Below are 8,874 nucleotides of genomic sequence, written 5' to 3'. Positions count from 1 at the left end.
GTTGAGAGTGCGCATGCTCACATGCCCCAAAGGCCCCCTCCTGACCATGCGCAGGGATCACCAGGGCCTTCATTCTGCTGCTGCTGTTTATTCCGCTGGATGCCTTTACAGGAAAGAAAGGCGTGCCTCCTTCCCTCCTTTGGATCTGAGGAGACTTGGAGGAGGCCAGAATGAAGCCCAAGGAAAGGAACCTGACTCAGGAGAGAAAGGTAGGGAAGGAAGGCTCTCCTTTCTACATATAGCTCTGCCTGTCTGTTTAGATGTGTGTGTGTGTGTGTGTGTGTGTTTTGCTTTGTATGGCTGGGAATGGAGCTGAGGATTGAGGAGAGAAGAAAGTGTCAGTTTTGTGCAAATTCAGAATTTCTGTGCATCAAAGAGTCCAGTGTGTTGAAAGAGCAAATAACTTTATTGAGAACACATAGTCCGAAATTCCGCGTTTAAGCCAGAACTGCCCACCCAAAGCCAAAGAATACATTAAAACCCGAAAACCTAAATCTCCACCCTCAACCAAACCTAGCCCAAGCTCCAATTCTACAGTCTATCCCCCAAAAGGTAACCAGGCCCCCTTTGCCATTCCCAGAAACTAGCCCCTTCCTGTTACTACCAGCCCCCAACTGTCTTTAGCCAACATCCCACACATCCAAAAGGCTATCATTCCCATAACAATTCTATCCAGCTGCAACAAATCCCAGCCCCCCATTTAGCTAACCAATACAACAACCCATAATCCCCTGCCAAATTTATATCCCAAAGCAATGGTCTTTACTAATAGCAATGGAAACCTAAACTTAACAAAATATAACTTTAAAACATAAACAGCCATAGGGACAATCAAACCTTACAGATAAAATCACAAGGGCCATTTCTTATCACATCTGGATTAAAAACATATTTTTTGTATTCCTTTTTGAGATAAATAATGTTAGTTCACTGCTGGCATTTGTTTGGCTTCTCTCCTGTGTGGACTCTCTGATGTCTCACTAGGGCTGACTTTGAATAAAAACCTTTCCCACAATGCTGGCATTTCTATGGCTTCTCTCTTGTGTGGATTTTCTGATGTGCCACTAGGTTTGACTTCCGAGAACAACATTTCCCACAATGCTGGCATTTGTATGGCTTCTCTCCTGTGTGGATTCTCTGATGTATCACTAGATATGATTTTGAATAAAAACATTTCCCACAATGCTGGCATTTGCATGGCTTCTCTCCTGTGTGGACTCTCTGATGTCTCACTAGGTTTGACTTCTGAGAAAAACATTTCCCACAATGCTGGCATTTATGTGGCTTCTCTCCTGTGTGGATTCTCTGATGTATCACTAGATATGATTTTGAATAAAAACATTTCCCACAATGCTGGCATTTGTATGAATTCTCTCCTGTGTGGATTTTCTGATGTGCCACTAGGTTTGACTTCCGAGAACAACATTTCCCACAATGCTGGCATTTGTATGGCTTCTCTCCTGTGTGGATTTTCTGATGTGTCACTAGGTTTGACTTCGAATAAAAACCTTTCCCACAATGCTGGCATTTGTGTGGCTTCTCTCCTGTGTGGATTCGCTGATGTATCACTAGGGCTGACTTAGAAGAAAAACCTTTCCCACAATGCTGGCATTTGTATGAATTCTCTCCTGTGTGGATTCTCTGATGTATCACTAGGTATGACTTCGAATAAAAACCTTTCCCACAATGCTGGCATTTGTATGGCTTCTCTCCTGTGTGGATTCTCTGATGTATCACTAGATATGATTTTGAATAAAAACATTTCCCACAATGCTGGCATCTGTATGGCTTCTCTCCTGTGTGGATTCGCTGATGTCTCACTAGATATGATTTTGAATAAAAACATTTCCCACAATGCTGGCATCTGTATGGCTTCTCTGCTGTGTGGATTCGCTGATGTATCACTAGATATGATTTTGAATAAAAACATTTCCCACAATGCTGGCATCTGTATGGCTTCTCTCCTGTGTGGATTCGCTGATGTCTCACTAGATATGATTTTGAATAAAAACATTTCCCACAATGCTGGCATTTGTATGGCTTCTCTCCTGTGTGGATTTTCTGATGTGTCACTAGGTTTGACTTCGAATAAAAACCTTTCCCACAATGCTGGCATTTGTGTGGCTTCTCTCCTGTGTGGACTCTCTGATGTATCACTAGATATGATTTCGAATAAAAACCTATCCCACAATGCTGGCAATTGTATGGCTTCTCTCCTGTGTGGACTCTCTGATGTATCACTAGATATGATTTTGAATAAAAACCTTTCCCACAATGCTGGCATTTGTGTGGCTTCTCTCCTGTGTGGACTCTCTGATGTATCACTAGATATGATTTTGAATAAAAACATTTCCCACAATGCTGGCATTTGTATGAATTCTCTCCTGTGTGGATTCTCTGATGTATCACTAGATATGATTTTGAATAAAAACCTTTCCCACAATGCTGGCATTTGTATGGCTTCTCTCCTGTGTGGATTTTCTGATGTGTCATTAGGTGTGACTTCGAATAAAAACATTTCCCACAATGCTGGCATTTGTATGGATTCTCTCCAGTGTGGATTCCCTCATGACTCACAATTTCTTCTGTAAAGAAGGACAATGAGAGACAAGGCTGAATATCAGACTTAAGAGAGGAGGGTGTTACCCCAAGATTTAGCCCCCATTCACCCCTCCCTATTTGAGATTAAATTAATAAAGTTGCTGAGAGTGACTCGATCATGACCCTGTTGTGGATGGCCCAAATCCATGGAACAATTGTATCCTTACTCATAGGAGCTAGCAAAGATGATACTGTAGGTGAACTACCTTGAGGGAATCAGTGGAAGCAGAGAGTTAGACAAAGGACTGTCGAAACAATATCCCATTAAACATGTGTAAAAACATGTGACAGGTGGCATCATATCCTGCGAGACTGCCATAGAGAGCTGATTCAGAGCACCTGGCATGATGCAAGCTGACTGCAGAGGCTGTTTCATGGTGTGTGGCACCAGGAGATGACTCACAACCAAAACAACATACAGGTCACATGCGGATTGGTGTGGATTGCATTGTACTGGAGTTGTGTGTACAAGAGATGGTGAAGCTGATGGAAGTCAGAGAGAAGAGCTTGCAAATAGTTATATTATTTTGCAACTCAAGATAGAGAGCCTCCAAGGACTTGCATGAAATCAACTCTTTCTGTGACTTATTTTTAAGTGTGGAAAGTGGTCAGTGCATTGCCAACAGCTATATCTGATATTTGCTTCTGTACTCTGCTATGTTTTTGCTGAGCTGCATCTGGGAATGTCACCCTCAGATTGCGCTGTACATTGGCCTATGAACAGGACTGGAATTCAGAGCCAAGGAGCACCTGAGAGCCGGTCTGCTAATCCCTTTTGTCTAACTTATTCCTTGCAAGCACCAATTGCATTCAATTTGGTTTCAGACCATTCTTTCCCCACCCAGGAAAGTGATTTAAATCTCTTTGAACCTTCAGTTTTTACTCCCAAACAACAATTACAGTATAAATAAAAGCCCTGACTGGCTGTTCTTCAGCTTCAGTCCAGTTACAGACAGACACTCTGTAGGTTTTCATGGCCAAGCACCTCAATACTCTCGCCAGTCCCACTTGCCGCAGGAGCTCTGACTTCTCTCCCCCTTGCGGACCTTCGGCAACTGGAATCAAGAGTTGACTAGGCAACATATTAGCATTAGCAAAGCTCACTCCCACCTTTGTTATCTAATTCTTGTGTGTGTGTGTGTGTGTGTGTGCTTGTGTATGGGAGGGTGTATGTGTGTGCGTGTATTTTGCTTTTCCCCTAAATAAAACATAAAAACCTATTTCAAATGCCTTTGGAGGTCTGTGTGCTTCAGGTCCTGGTATAGTTGGGCTGAATCCCATGTCACCCCTGCCCCAATCAAACTATATCTCCCCTTTGAGCTAAGTACCAAATTCCCCTAAAAGCATAGCACTTGCGGGCATCTCCTCCAGACTCCAGCATTTCAGGGAACAAAGGGTCTTTGGAATCAAAGATGGATCTAAGGAAGCTCAAGTAGAAAAGAAACATTAAAGAAAAGGGTGTTTTTGTGTTCCCCTTTCCTCCCTTTATAGATATTATGCATAATAGAAGCCCTTAATATGTCTGAAAACAAGGGCCTGAGCTGGTTCTCATCAGTTCACTGAAACGAGTTCTTAAATTCTGTCAGGTTCGTGGCTGCCTCCCAATCTCCAAGGCACCTCTCCTGGCCCTTCCCAGAGACCCCTTCGTGTCCACACAGAGCTAGGCGATCCTGGCTTTGCTCTTGCCTTCCCCTCCTGGCTCCCAGAGGCCTGATCCCCTTCCCTTTCTCCCTCCGCTCTCCAACCTTCCCTCTTCCCATCTGCACTTCTTCAACATTTCACCTCCAGCATCTCCTTCCTGCCTTTCTATTTTTAACATTCTCTCCATCTCTCTATCACAAACACACCCACAGTGTGTGGTGCATAAAAGGGACACTTTGAGGTCCATTTGGTGAGGAAAAACAGAATAACAAACTTACAAATCACTCATTGGGAAAGGCACAGCAAGGGAGCTGGGACCTGGACTCCACTTTTGGTGAGGGTCAAGCATTAGAGAGCAGCCTTAAAACAATCTTAAGACATCTTTAATACAGGGATGGACTATTGTTAGGGATTGGCCCCCTAGGGATTTCATGGGCACCCACACATTGTATTGTGGGGGGGGGGGGAATGAAATAATATTTTACCCCTCAAGATCCCACAGGATCCCTTTGGGGAAGAGGAGGCCATTTTGCCACTGTTCTGCCCTCTCTGAGCCATTGCAGGGCCAAGGGAGATCTTTTCCCCCAAGAAGCCTCTCCAGAGCTTCAAAAGGCTGGAACAGGGGCCAAAAAAGCCAGGAAACTTGCTCAGGGATGTGCTGAGGACCATTTGGGGTGAAAAGCATTAACCTCCATGGCTCCTTCCCACAGAATCTTAGAACTGGCAGTTTAGGAAGGGTTATTTAGAATTCTTAGAAACTAGAGAGCAATAGTGCCTCACTAAACTACAAAGTACAAGTTTCCACAGGATGTTGTTATGACAATTAAACTATGTGTGAAAGGTAACTAGGAGTCCTAGTAGGCCACAAGATGAACATGAGATAACAGTGTGCTGTGGCCGATAAAAAGGCCAATGTGATCCTAAGCTGTATCAATAGGAGAATAGTGTCGAGATCAAGGGATGTATAGTGCCACTCTATTCTGCTTTGGTCAAGCCTCACTTGGAATTCTCCTATGTCCAAATCTGGGCACCAACATTCAAAAAGGATGTTGAGAAGCAACATCTAGAGTGTGTCCAGAAGAGGATAGCAAAAATGATGAAGGATCTCAAAACCATCAAGTCCTACAGAGAGCAGTTTAGGGAGTTGGCTGTGTTTAGCCTGGAGAATAGAAAGTTAAGAGTGGATATGATAGCCCTGTTCAAATATTTGAAGAGAAGTTACATTGAAAATGGAAGAAGCTTGCTTTCTGCTGCTCCAGACAAAAGGACCTGGAACAATGGATGCAAGCTAAAGGAAAAGAGATTCCATTTAAACATTAGGAGGAACTTGCAGACAGTAAGAGCTGTTTGACAGTCAAATATACGCCCACAGAGTTTGGTGGAGTCGCCTTCTTTGAAGGTCTTTAAACAGAGGCTGCAATGCCATATCTCTGAGGTGCTTTGACTGTGTATTCCTGCATGGCAGATGGCCCTTGTGGTCTATTCCAACTCTATGATTCTATAATTCTAAAGTGGAATCATAGTGCCATGATAATGAAGTATGAAAAGGCCCTCAGTCTTCATAAGAAGGGCATTGGATTCAAGTTCCTTACCCACAGAGGCCACGTTTTCATAATTTTCCATCATCACAGAATTGTACATCAGTCTTTGCTTCTTTGTCAACAATTTCCATTCCTCCTCGGTGAAATATACCGCCACATCCGCAAAGGTCACCTGAAATAGAAATTAGCCCTCGTAAAGAAAGTGACTAAAGAAAAGGGGAGGAAAGCACATGGTGCATCCCAAATATTATTTCATCACTTCAGAATTCAGCCCAGGAAATAAACGTTAACTTCTGTTAGCAAGCAAAAAGCTACCGCCTTTGAAATCCAGTTTGTCTCAAATCCTTTGTGAGGCTACAAGCCCCTTTTCTTTGGAAGAGTATACTGAATATCTCAGGAAGCCTCTATGCTTTTGCACCAGGAAAACATATAGATGATGTTAAGATAAAATATGCCAGAGCTGCCCCAATTTACAATATTTATCTTCACCTTTGTAGTGATGTAAAGAATATTCGTCGAAATTCGAAAAACAGTAGAAATACCTGTTATTCGAAAATTTCGAAACCATTTTAAAGAGAAGAAATTCTTAGCACTTCTCGATGAATGAGTAACAATTTTGATTTTTAATCATTTCCAAATGAAGTGAAGAGACAAGACCTTTCAGCTGACAATTCGATGGCCAGAATTTGCGTATTTTGCGTAAGAAAAGCTACCATTCATACTGGATTTTACCAGAGGCTACTTCCGTTGTTAGGGTGATGTTCCCTGCCCCATCTTTGCCCACAGCTTTGCTTTGAAAAACAAAAGAGAACTAAAGGAGAGCGCATTTTGTGTGTAGGTGGTGGTGGATAAGACATTCTCCCCTTTATGTCATGCTCTGCCATTCAAATTCTCACAGAAGAGAGGAAGGGGCTGGGGGTGAAATCCTCGGGATTCCCAAGAGTCATCTCGTCCAACCTCCTTCTCTCTCGCTCATGGATATTCTGCACTGTCCTTGCCAATAATAATAATACTGCATGATGGGTTTGCCTTAGCAACACCATGAGAGAGATGCAGAGAGAGAGTTGACCATGCCATGCCTCTGAGGCTGAGAGAGTGTGACCCTCACAAAAGAGAAGAAGGGGCAGGGTGGGTGCAATGGCAGGAATTCTGCCATGGATAAAACCTAACATTCAAAGGATTCCCAAGGGTCATCCAACAACCCTTCTACCATGAATGAATACCTAGAAGTTGGAGTTGAAGCTGGGCCACCACCAATTTAGATCCACAGAGGTTCTCCCATATCCTGCAACATTTCACATATGGGAAGAGCAAGAGACATGTGGACTAGCAACACCAGAAGGTAGTCAAGATGGCCAAAGTTGTTTATGAGGAAGATCACACAAGTGAGGAAGGACAGAGCAGTTTGCTTTTGTCTCAGACTCCTGGTAAGGGAAAGACCCTGCCCTGCCCTCTCCTCTCCTCTCTTTTGAGTTGATGGAGTGCAAACTCCTTGGCACTCATTTTACAGGAACTGAAGTGAGCTGAGGAGAAGAAGGAAAGTGGGAGGAGGAGAGAGAAACTGGGACATTTTTAAAAGACCCTGAAAAAGTGGAGTGACAGAGGATTAACACAGACTGTCTCTGCAAAACTGGGAGAGCATGTTTGTTACTTACTTTCATGAGCTTGCATAGGAGTGACACACATGAAACTAATAGTCAGGATTGCGACTCACCAAAGAGTTGTTGTACCTCGGCAGCCTTTTTCTGTTGCACCCCAACTCCCTCCGCTTGGCCTTCATGTCAGCCATAATGTGGTCAGGGGGTCCTGGTGGCCCTGCCCTTGGGTCACTTCCAGGAAAAGATGCCCTAAAGCTCTGTACAAGGGGCTCAGATGAAGTCCCTGAGAAAAGAGACCAGGGTTAGGCTTGGTCTGGCAAGAAACCTGCTGCACTCAAAGACACAGAGATATATGCAGGTGACGTATGCGTCCTTTGGGTCGATGGAGAGACTGATATCCCCTTCCTCCCTCTGCACCAACCAAAGCCTCCCTGGACTTAGCATAGATCAGGAGATGGGGAATTGGAGAGGGCCCAGGCTATGTCCCCTTAGCTAGATGTGAAATGAGTGCATCATTTGTTGAAACCTCCAGAGGTCCCCAGTGGCTCTCAGAGGAAGATGTCTTCATTTTGCTTCTTGCTACAGAAACACAGCTGGATGTTTCCCCAATACCTCGGACCCAACACTCTCACCAGGCATGAAATGCCCATGTGGGATGGCCTCCACAACTCTATGGGAGGACCTGGGTCTGTGAATGGCCAGTTGTATCCTGATTCCACCTGGAGCATAGAGGGATCTGCTGGGTCAGGCTGTCTGGCCTAGTGATCCCTCATTCTCCCAGTGGCCAAACCAGTTGCCCCCTATCCCCCAGGGAGGCCCCCGGTCACGCAGGGCAGGAAAGGAGTCCTCTCTTCCCAGGTTGCTCCCCTTCCATGGGATCCAGCCCTCCTCCCAGGATCGGGGGGCACCAGAGGATTCAGCTGATGGGAAAGGAGAACCCAATTTCCATGTCAGCCTTCTGCATACAAAGAAGTCACAAATTCTGAAAGTGTCTCTGCCCATGTGGAGAGTGCCTTTTTTCCACAGTGTTGCCTGCTCAGCTTGGCTTGGGAATATCCCAAATGCAGGATTAAATCCTAGCCTGTATCCTATCCTATGCTTAGACCTGATCAGATTAAAATCACTGAATCAGTTGGATTTACCTATACATTGATTCACCAGTCGCTTATGGGTTCAGTGTGTCTACTCTAGGGTTAACCAACAGGATTCAGGCCTCCTCAATCTTTTAAATGCAGGAATGCCAATTTTTCATGCTGTGTCATCATCACTGATGAGAATTTGACTTCTCTTTCACACAGAGGAGGAGGAGGAGGAACTGGTCTATGTTCCAGGTGGAGAATGTGTGGCTCCTGGGCTGGATAAGACATGCATTACTTTATGGATCTGATCCACAGGCTCCACTCATCATGGCCACATCCCCATTTAGACACTGGTGAAATAATATGTTTTCCAAAATGAGACTAATCTCTAAGCATAACTGCTGTATTTATGTT

The 8,874-nt window shown here is 44.3% G+C and overlaps 1 pseudogene across 1 annotated transcript; it reads right to left on the bottom strand.

The window, feature by feature from the left end:
• Positions 1-418: 418 nt before the first annotated feature.
• On the bottom strand, positions 419-8,068 carry LOC149323227 (uncharacterized; annotated as a pseudogene). Its single transcript, XR_016272515.1, has 3 exons — positions 7,498-8,068; positions 5,835-5,955; positions 419-2,585 (listed from the first exon to the last, which is right to left on the bottom strand). The product of XR_016272515.1 is annotated as an uncharacterized LOC149323227 (transcript).
• Positions 8,069-8,874: the final 806 nt, after the last annotated feature.

This window comes from Sceloporus occidentalis, unplaced genomic scaffold, assembly GCF_023333645.1.
Source record: "Sceloporus occidentalis isolate IW3139 unplaced genomic scaffold, rSceOcc1.0.p SCAF_1, whole genome shotgun sequence".
Classification (NCBI taxonomy): Eukaryota; Metazoa; Chordata; class Lepidosauria; order Squamata; family Phrynosomatidae; genus Sceloporus; species Sceloporus occidentalis.
This window is presented reverse-complemented; position numbering and strand designations above follow the sequence as displayed.